This window comes from Habropoda laboriosa, unplaced genomic scaffold, assembly GCF_001263275.1.
Source record: "Habropoda laboriosa isolate 0110345459 unplaced genomic scaffold, ASM126327v1 scaffold15, whole genome shotgun sequence".
NCBI lineage: Eukaryota > Metazoa > Arthropoda > Insecta > Hymenoptera > Apidae > Habropoda > Habropoda laboriosa.
The window spans coordinates 1,348,983-1,357,931 of NW_017100141.1; the positions used below are offsets into that span (position 1 = coordinate 1,348,983).

At 39.3% G+C, this 8,949-nt stretch overlaps 1 protein-coding gene across 1 annotated transcript in view; it reads right to left on the bottom strand.

The window, feature by feature from the left end:
• LOC108570777 (RNA binding protein fox-1 homolog 1-like) overlaps positions 1 to 8,949 on the bottom strand; it is a 124,690-nt gene that overhangs the window by 39,388 nt on the left and 76,353 nt on the right. The window lies entirely within an intron of this gene.

The following is an 8,949-nucleotide window of genomic DNA, read 5'->3' on the forward strand; positions in this document are numbered from 1 at the left end:
TCCCAAGGAGGAAAGGATTATCTGTCGAGCTTTCAAAAAAGCGCACCCCATCGAGGGGTGACTACTAATTGCTGGCGGTGCTTGCACGCTCAGCGGTAACTAATTAAGGCTACGCACTGAGACTAATTAGTGAATGCCAGGCTAAACAACCAGTAAGAAAGGTGAACGTTATATATATATATAATGTATACGTATAGATGTACTCTGTGTCTGCTGGAAAAATTAAAAAAAAAAAAAAAAGAAAAAAAGGAACGACGTCGCGGACAGCGACGAGGCTCGCGCGTTCGATTTTCACCGGAAGTCGAGGAATTCTTCACTCGGGCAAATTATCATTTCTAACGTGAGAACGAAATTCCAATTGGATTCTCCACATTATTCGCGAGAATGCTTTCTCTTTCAAACCGTGCGAAATTTTCCAAAATTGAACGAAACTTTGCAACACTCGCGGTTGGTGTTCAATTTTGCAAAATTTATGCTACGCGTGGTATTTGAAGAAAATTGTTATCCGAAGGTACAAACTGAGGTTTTTGGAAAATCCATGGAAAATCGTATGGAATAAGCCGAGGAGCGAGCGACGTGACCGACGCGTACGTCGTTCGGACGATGCGATACGAGAATTAATTAGTTACCACTAAATCAAAGGCGGCACTTGTCGAGCATGCAGCAACCTTCGCCCGGCCAAAAAATTACTGTCATGTCTCTCGCCAACTAACACACCGTGCCACGATCCAATAACATTAATCAATGACAACAGTTCCAAAAGAAAAAGAAAAGTAGAAGAAGAAGAAGAAGTAGTAGGAAACAGAGAAGAATGAAACTTAAGGAAAGAAGAATAATAATAAACACGTCAACAGTCGGAATAATGAAAAAAAAGAAAAAGAAGAAAACTGTATTACCATTAAAAAAAAAAAAAAAAACTGAATAAAAATTGAACGACAGATAAACGAAAAATACACAGCGCCGTCATGGCAGCTCGTACCAGAAGGGTTAAGAAAATTCCAAGAAATCACAATTCGATGTTACAAAAGGACCGCGGTAAGAAAATACAGCGGGAAACGCTAATTGAAAAGTAGGATAACGTTACGTTCTCCGATAAGGGTACAGAGACGAGTGAAAGAAAAAAGGCAGAGAAGAAAAGAAGAAGTATAACGAAAGTAGTAACGAATAAAAAAAAAAAAAGAAGAAAATAAAAAAGGAAGCGTTCTCTGGTATATAGAAGGCATGCTCTTCTCTTCCCCCTCGTTACGCTCTTTCTCGCGAATGCCTTTCAAAGAAACGCGAGCAATTAGCCAGTACAACTTGCATTACCGCGTCCACCTCTCTCTCTCTCTCTCCTCCCATTTTCTTCATTTTCTTCCTCCCCGCGAAAGAGAGGACGCGAAAAATTGTCAAGAACGCGGAGCATCGGACGGATTGAGCAAGTTCCCCTTTTTCACCGCGGTTCGTCACGCGTAGAGAAAGAGAGAAAGGCGAGAAACGACGAAGAGAACAAACAAGACTAAAGAAAAGAAGAAGAGAGAAGATGAAATAAAAAATGAAACAGGGTGTAAAGAGAGAGAGAGAGAGACAGAGATAGATAGAGAAAGGGAGAAGAAAGAAAACGTACGTGTAAGATACACTAGGAAACGCAAGTTCGTTTCCGCAATCCACACTACTCAGCTCTCGTACGTGTACGTAGGTGCAAAATATATATATATGTATAAGTAATCTGTACGACTGCCAGGACGGACGTACCATAACACGTGAAATTATAATATAATAATAAGGTATAGCTGTGTGCATCCGTACGCATGTCAGTATTACGATCTATGAGGGAAGAAAAAGAAAAAGAAAAAAAAAAAAAGAAGAAGTACAGAAAGATGGAAAAATTGAAGAAGAAGAAGAAAAAAAAAACAACATTAATCATTTTGCATAATACTTGTTGTGGAAAACACAGAGATCTGTCTTGCTAGTTCTACCTTTTCCGAAACTCTTTCTTTCTTTTTTCTTTCTTTCCTTTTTTATTCTGTTCTGTCTTTCTTGTTTCTGTTGTTGTTAGTGACGTGCATACGAATACATACGAGTTATCGTTAACGCATATTCAATATAGATATATGTACGGTATATATATAATAATATATATATATATATGTAATATGTATGGTATATACATATATATATATGTATATACCATACATATTACATATATATATATATATATGTAATATGTATGGTATATACATATATATATATGTATATACCATACATATTACATATATATATATATATATGTAATATGTATGGTATATACATATATATATATGTATATACCATACATATTACATATATATATATATATATGTAATATGTATGGTATATACATATATATATATGTACGTATGAAGTACGAAAGATGGGTTAATTTTGCTGGTATTTTTTTTTTTGTTTGTTTGTTCAGAGGATGGGATTTTTCGGTTGGAAGATGAAGAATTAGGATTTTCTTTTTTTTTTTCTCTCTTTTCTCGAGGATCTGATTAATAATCGACAGATACGTGTAATTAAGAGGAACCAGTGACGAGCACCGTCGAAGGGTGATCGTTAAATACGACTGTTCTTTTTTTTTTCTCTTTCTAACCGCCACATTCGATATTAATTGTGGCGAAAAAAAAAAAAAAAAAAAAAAAAAAAATGGAACCCGATGGCGGAACAGTGCTGGTTATTGTGATAAATCATTTTTAGCAAAAATTGTTAAGTAAACGGAAAGAACGAAATTATACGTGTACGAGATTGTGTTCTTTTTGTTTTTTTTCTTTTGTAACAACATTTCTCACTACCTTCGAAATATTCCACAGATAAATTGGGTTAGCTTATATATATTATGTGCATGCCACGTTAAGTATGGAAAAAAAGCTACTAAGATTAATCTAATTATCTATGTATATATATATATGTATATGATACTACATTGCAAAAAGGTAAGTCACGTTAAAAAAGTCTGCCTGCGTTCCTTGCAACTATTAAACAAAAAAAAATATTTCAACACCATATTATCAAACACTGTGTGCATCATCATCATCATCTCCAACATATTTCTAAATTACTAAACGAACCAAAAAAAAAAAAGAGAAAAAAAAAAAGAACCCTTTTATCGTTCCCTGCGATTCCACCTTCAGAAAGAATCCCAAGAATATTTCTACTCGCACAATAATCTACTTGAAGAAAAAAAAAAAACAAACCATATACGTGTGTCCAGATCATCCATTAATCATTGCAACAACGAAAAAACCAAAAATAAAAAAATACAGAGGAAAAAAGCCCAGCACTGATGCGCCAGACACGCGCCGCCATGAATTCTTGTGTGTCACAGAAGAAAATGATCATGACTCGAGAGAGAGACTTTGCTTGCAGCCAAGTTATGTCATTGAACAAGAAGAACATGATAACAATACTTCTGTGTGTGTGTGTGTGTGTGTGTTGTGAGACAAAGAGAAACAAATAGAAAAAAAAAACGAGAGAGAGTGCTTTTTTTTAGAGACTGGTGGTGTTTTTTCTTTGCGAGAGCAGTGTGCGCCGCGTTATTCGGCCAGATTAATCTGATTAATCGAGTAACAAAGGGGGGGTGGGGGGCGATAAAGGTCTGCGGTAGAGGAATACGGAGAGACAGCCATTGGGAGAAGATGAACGACGGAGAGCAAAAAGGAGATCCAGAAAATCTTTGGACGTGTAAAACATGGAGAACGAGAAAAAAAAAAATGGAGGAAAAAAAAATATATATAGAGTACATTGGACTATAAAAATAGGTAATATATATAGGCACAAGAGCGATGGGTTAATGTAGTAATCGTTACGCTAAAAATTAATCAAATCATACGAATTATTACGTACGAGAATACCTCATGCTTTTACCACCGGACAGAGGAAACCCTAGAGACTAAAAGCTAGCACAGGCGAGACTCGTATATATATATAATGTTTCATATATAGAATATATGTATTAATTAATATGTATTTTTTAATGTGTTTTTTTTTTTGCATTCGACACTAAGAAATAATCCCGACCTTTCTCCTTCCTTCCTTTTCATCCGCGTCATTCGGCGTCCGCTGACCCTTCTCGACTATCCCCCATCGTCGCGACCACTTCCGCCATTTTCCGGTGTCACAGGGAGAGAGAGACAGACAAGATGGCTGCCTCGAGGGGAGAGAACAAGATGGTAGTGATCACGTCAGGCTCGTTCTCCTTCATCGTTCTTTTTATCCCTATTCTTCTTCTTCTTCTTCTTCTTCTTCTTCTTCCAGTTTTATCCTCCACTTTCCTCACTCCACAACTCTTTCACAGCTTTCTCTAACGTTATATATAATTATATATATGTGTGTATGTATGTATGTATGTCGTCAAGGTTCAACCCTTTCTCTAATCCGCTTCGATCCTCGTTTTATACTTTTTTTTTTTTTCATGCTTCGACACTTCTTTCTAACCCAGTTTTGTGCTATTATTATGATTTTTTGGTTACTTTGCTTTGGTTTTTTTTTTTTTAGAGAATCGTGCGTTTAATTGTCTCTCGTCCGTGCGTTGCACAGATAACGATCTCCTCTCGATATATTTTTTTGAAAATTGTTTTTTTTTTCGTTCAACCGAGTCCTTGCGGTGTGTTCCTGCGCGCCGTTCCGCCGCTCTTGACCTTTTCCAGCTCGAACGAGCCGCCTCGTTTCCGAGGATAGCCCCGCGCCGCCTTTTCTCTTCAGCTCGAGGTGTTCTCGAAATACCAAGCTCCTCTCTCTCGCGTTTTTAAGGTCGGTGAAAAGCGTTTAATTGCAGCGAACTCTGCGCAGAATTCCGAGGATAAGGTGGAATTGTTTTTAAATGGAACCGTTTCGACCGCGAGATGGAATTCGAACGATCGGAGGAGGCGTAGAAGCTATCGCTCTTGACACGAGACAGCTTCGTTCCGTTCGTTTCTTCCTTGCTGTCGTGTGTTATTCGTCTATCTTGCTGATGGTACACATTCACGATTGTACAGAAACAACGTAGATGGTTGAGTTTTGCGCGCGGTAGCAGCGGTGGAATCGTAAGAGCATCCGACAGAGAGCAGGAAACGACACAGAGAGAACGTGAGAGCAGACGGCATAGAAACACGGTTTTCTTTTTTTTCTTTTTTTGCAACGACTTTAAAAATGCGTTTACGTGTGAAGAAAGGTGGTATACACGTGGCATGCAAATGGTGGCGGGAGAGATTGTGGATACACGGTTCCGTCGAGCGTGTCGAACAAGCTTCCGAGGACCTCTGCCAGCCCAACCTTACGTTTCCGAATTGTATCACATTTTTCTCACGTGCAAAATTAGTACTTTTTGTTCAAATCTTAGAAATTGTAGCTAGACAAAGGTCCACGTGTCTATAGGGTTACGATTGAATAATTCGGGCTTCTTGTCGCTCAAGTGTTTCACTCACTGAAAGCTAGACGCCACTAATCAAGACCAAAAAAGCCTACTGCATGCACTTTTGACGAAAGTAACTTTACCCTCATTCTTCCAAGGGAATGTTTCTGTGTAAGCACAAGTTGTTCGAAATATTTCCTTTTTTCTTTGGTTTTTAGGGAAAAACATTCACATGGATCTTTGTTATTTTTTCTGTATTTTCCACGCGAGGGGAAAAGCGTACGAGAGAATTGCAAGGGGAAGAAAATAAAGAGGAGAGTGTACACCGAGGAAGAAATATCGAACGATGGAGTAACGAGGTTCCAATAATGAGATTGATTCAAGAGAGACGAATGTAAAGAGTTGATCAAACTGAGGGGACGAAACGGAAGAAAGATGAAGAAAGTGTTTGGTTGAGGAACGAATGATGCATGCCACGTAGTCGAACCGCGAGATCAACACTGAGAATTCCTCGTGTCTGTTCTTTGCTAAATTAGTTCTTCTTTATTTCCTCGTCAGAAAACACATCTGAACAACGGCGATAAATTATTCATCAAACTCTCGACGATAAAACAGAAAATAATATAAATTGTCAATATTTCTTTTTCATCGTCAAACTTCCAAAATTCCTGTCCACGAAAGATTCGCGAGATCACGCTCGTCGAAAGATCGAATTTCCGCGAGCCTAGCCCATAGAATCCGGATCGATTCGACGCTTAATTCAACTCCCCGTCTCCTCCATGGAAACATCGTTTCTTATCGTGTCGCTTCTCTCTTTGTCCACAGTTCTCTGTTTTCTCTTCACTTCTCGTAACATCTTCTTTTCTTCTCTCTTTCATCCTCCGTTTCACCATATTCCCCGCTCCGTTCTATCTCTCAAAAACTGCGACACATCGGTGGCAAGGCAAAGTGGTCTCGCCTCGTCTTCTTTATTTCTCATCCGGTAAAAATCGAACGAAGAGAAGAAGAAGAATAAACTCTCCTCTCTTTCCTCCACTTTGCCTTTCCATTCTTACAATCGGAACGTGTCGCGTGCTCTCGATTCGCTAAAAGGAAATTCGTCTCGCGAGTAATACTGTTTCTTTTCTAGGCGAGAAAAACCACGCCTAGGAGTCACGAACGCGAGCCAACGTGCCTTGGATCCAGAAGACGCGTCGTCGTTGTCGTCGTCGAAAGAGAATCGGTCGATCTGACTCTGCTGGATCACAGGAATCGAGTTTACTTTGTTTCGGGAACGTTGCTAGAGTTCCTTGCTTTCCGTTTAGCTGTTACGAAGCGAACTTTGGCTGATAGCTGTGTTAGAAGAGCGAACAATGAACCTCCGGTCCAAGCTTGTACATTTGTAAAAATCGAGAAAAATAGGAAGGAACTTTGTATATCCATCATTTTTCCATTCTCGCTATAGAAGAAGAAATAAACGAAAAATAAATTAGGAACTAGTATGTCAGGCCATACAGATAGTCGACGAATTCTTTTTCTCCAAACTCGTTACAAAAATCTTTCTACTATACACGCGTGTATACGAATGGCACGTTGGCAGTGATTTAATAAAATCATTATTCACCGGAATGCATCGGTCTTTTCGACAACTGTCGCAGAATGTGTCGCTCTTACTAATTATAAAAAGGTAACTTTCCTTACGATCACTAGAAAAGAAAAAAAAAAAAACAATACCCTGTGTATCGACGAATCTCTGAATAAAAGAACCGGATCGAATACAAAGCTTACGCGTAGTTTACTATAATAAAGAACGTAATTCCACGTTGGTGGAATGTCGTAAAAAATACTTTCTCTCGAGATACCCTGTAGTTCCGTGATTTAATGCTAGCCTTAAGCTCTAATCTAATTCGCGAAAAATTGCCGCGTGAGAAACGTCAGCGTGAGCATAAAACGATTCGTCTGAAAGTGAGTGTGACGGTGGTCCTTTCGATTCAAAAGGATTCGAGGAGGAGTGATCGTTTCCTTTTCTGGTTCGAGGAATATCCGATGGTTCTTTTTTCTCTCTCTCTCTTTATATGTGTGTGTGTGTGTGTGGAAGAAGCACTTGCTCTCTCGCTGAGGTTTCTTCCCGCGGGGCAAAATCGTTTCTCGCGATTACGAATCGACGATTCGTTGATCCTGCAACGGCAGAGGCTCTCTCTGTCTCGGGTCGACCTATCACTGACCGATAGACGCTGCTCGCGTGGCTACTTTTCTAATTAGTCGTCGCGAGGAACGTGTGTCTCTCGTTTTTATCCGGGAAAATTGCGCTGGTGGACGAATTTGTGGGGGGAGAGATTTTACGCGGAGGAGAGATATTGGCGAATTTTGTTCGGGAATGGTTTCTGGAATTTTTGTCAATTTTTGGGGAACTTGGAATTCGCGTGAGAAAAGTGCGCTTCGCTGATGGAAAACTTGGAATTGGCAGAGAGGAAAATTAATTTTGAGAATCTCTGCGCCAGCGATAGAAATATTTCTAATGCGAATTTTCGCGATACTTTTCGCAATTTCTATTAATTTCCAAGGAGCTCAGTTTTCCATCTATCTCCCGCCTCTTTCCTTCAAATTCCCGGAAAACTGCTCTCTCCCGATGAAAAGATACCCTTAGAAAATGAATTTTCAAAATCTTCACACCAGCGATAAAAATATTTCGCCGTACTCAGCGCAATTTCCCGCCACCTTCCCGGCGCTCTACTATACAAAACACTTCTCCTTTCGCTTATCGAGACAAACACCACAGACAACCATCGTGGACTTGTCTTCGATAAGAGAAAAAGGGTCTACCGATCCTCGTCGACTTTCAACTTCAATCGAACAAAGAACCAAAGTTCTTCGACGATACTTCTTTATCTACTAACGTATATATACTCAACACTATACCTCACAATTATCCTATCACATACAGTGTACAGTCGTACATATATATATAGAATAAAATGGTGTTGTTGGAAAAAATGACGTCGTTCTGTATCTAATACAAGAAATGTGTGTATGTGTGAGAAGAGATAGAGACGTTGGGATCAGGGCCTGGTGTGTTGAGCAATACGAGCTCTCCCTTTTCGTGTTGCAAAAAGGGCAAGGGGATTGTAGACGAGAGTGAGAAGAACTATAGATCGTTGAGTGACAAAAGATAAAGAGAAAAAAAAAAAAAAAATAAATAAATGTTTCTGCGAAGAAAAAAGTAGTAATAATAGTAATACTCTTTTCTGTGGTAGGTAAGTATGTATAAACAAGAGTGAGACAATAGAGTTCGCGAGCTGGTTGAACGACACGAGCAATTAGTTGTAGGTAAATAAAGTCTGTACACCCACCTTGGTTCTGCTGGAATCATCGAGAGAACCCTAAAAAAAGAGGTTCGTGGGGGGAGGGCAAGAACGGAGCCTTTTTCGCGAGGACCATCTAAGGGTCAGTGCTAGACCTGTGGTTATATATATATGCATATATGTGACGTGAAAGCGTCACCAAAAGTCGGCGTCGTTTTCACGTGGAAAACGTGCGCCGTCAACCAGTCGAGTGCAATATATTTGTACTCTTAGCGATTCTTTTCCCGTAGAAATCGAAAGAAAATCATCGTCGAT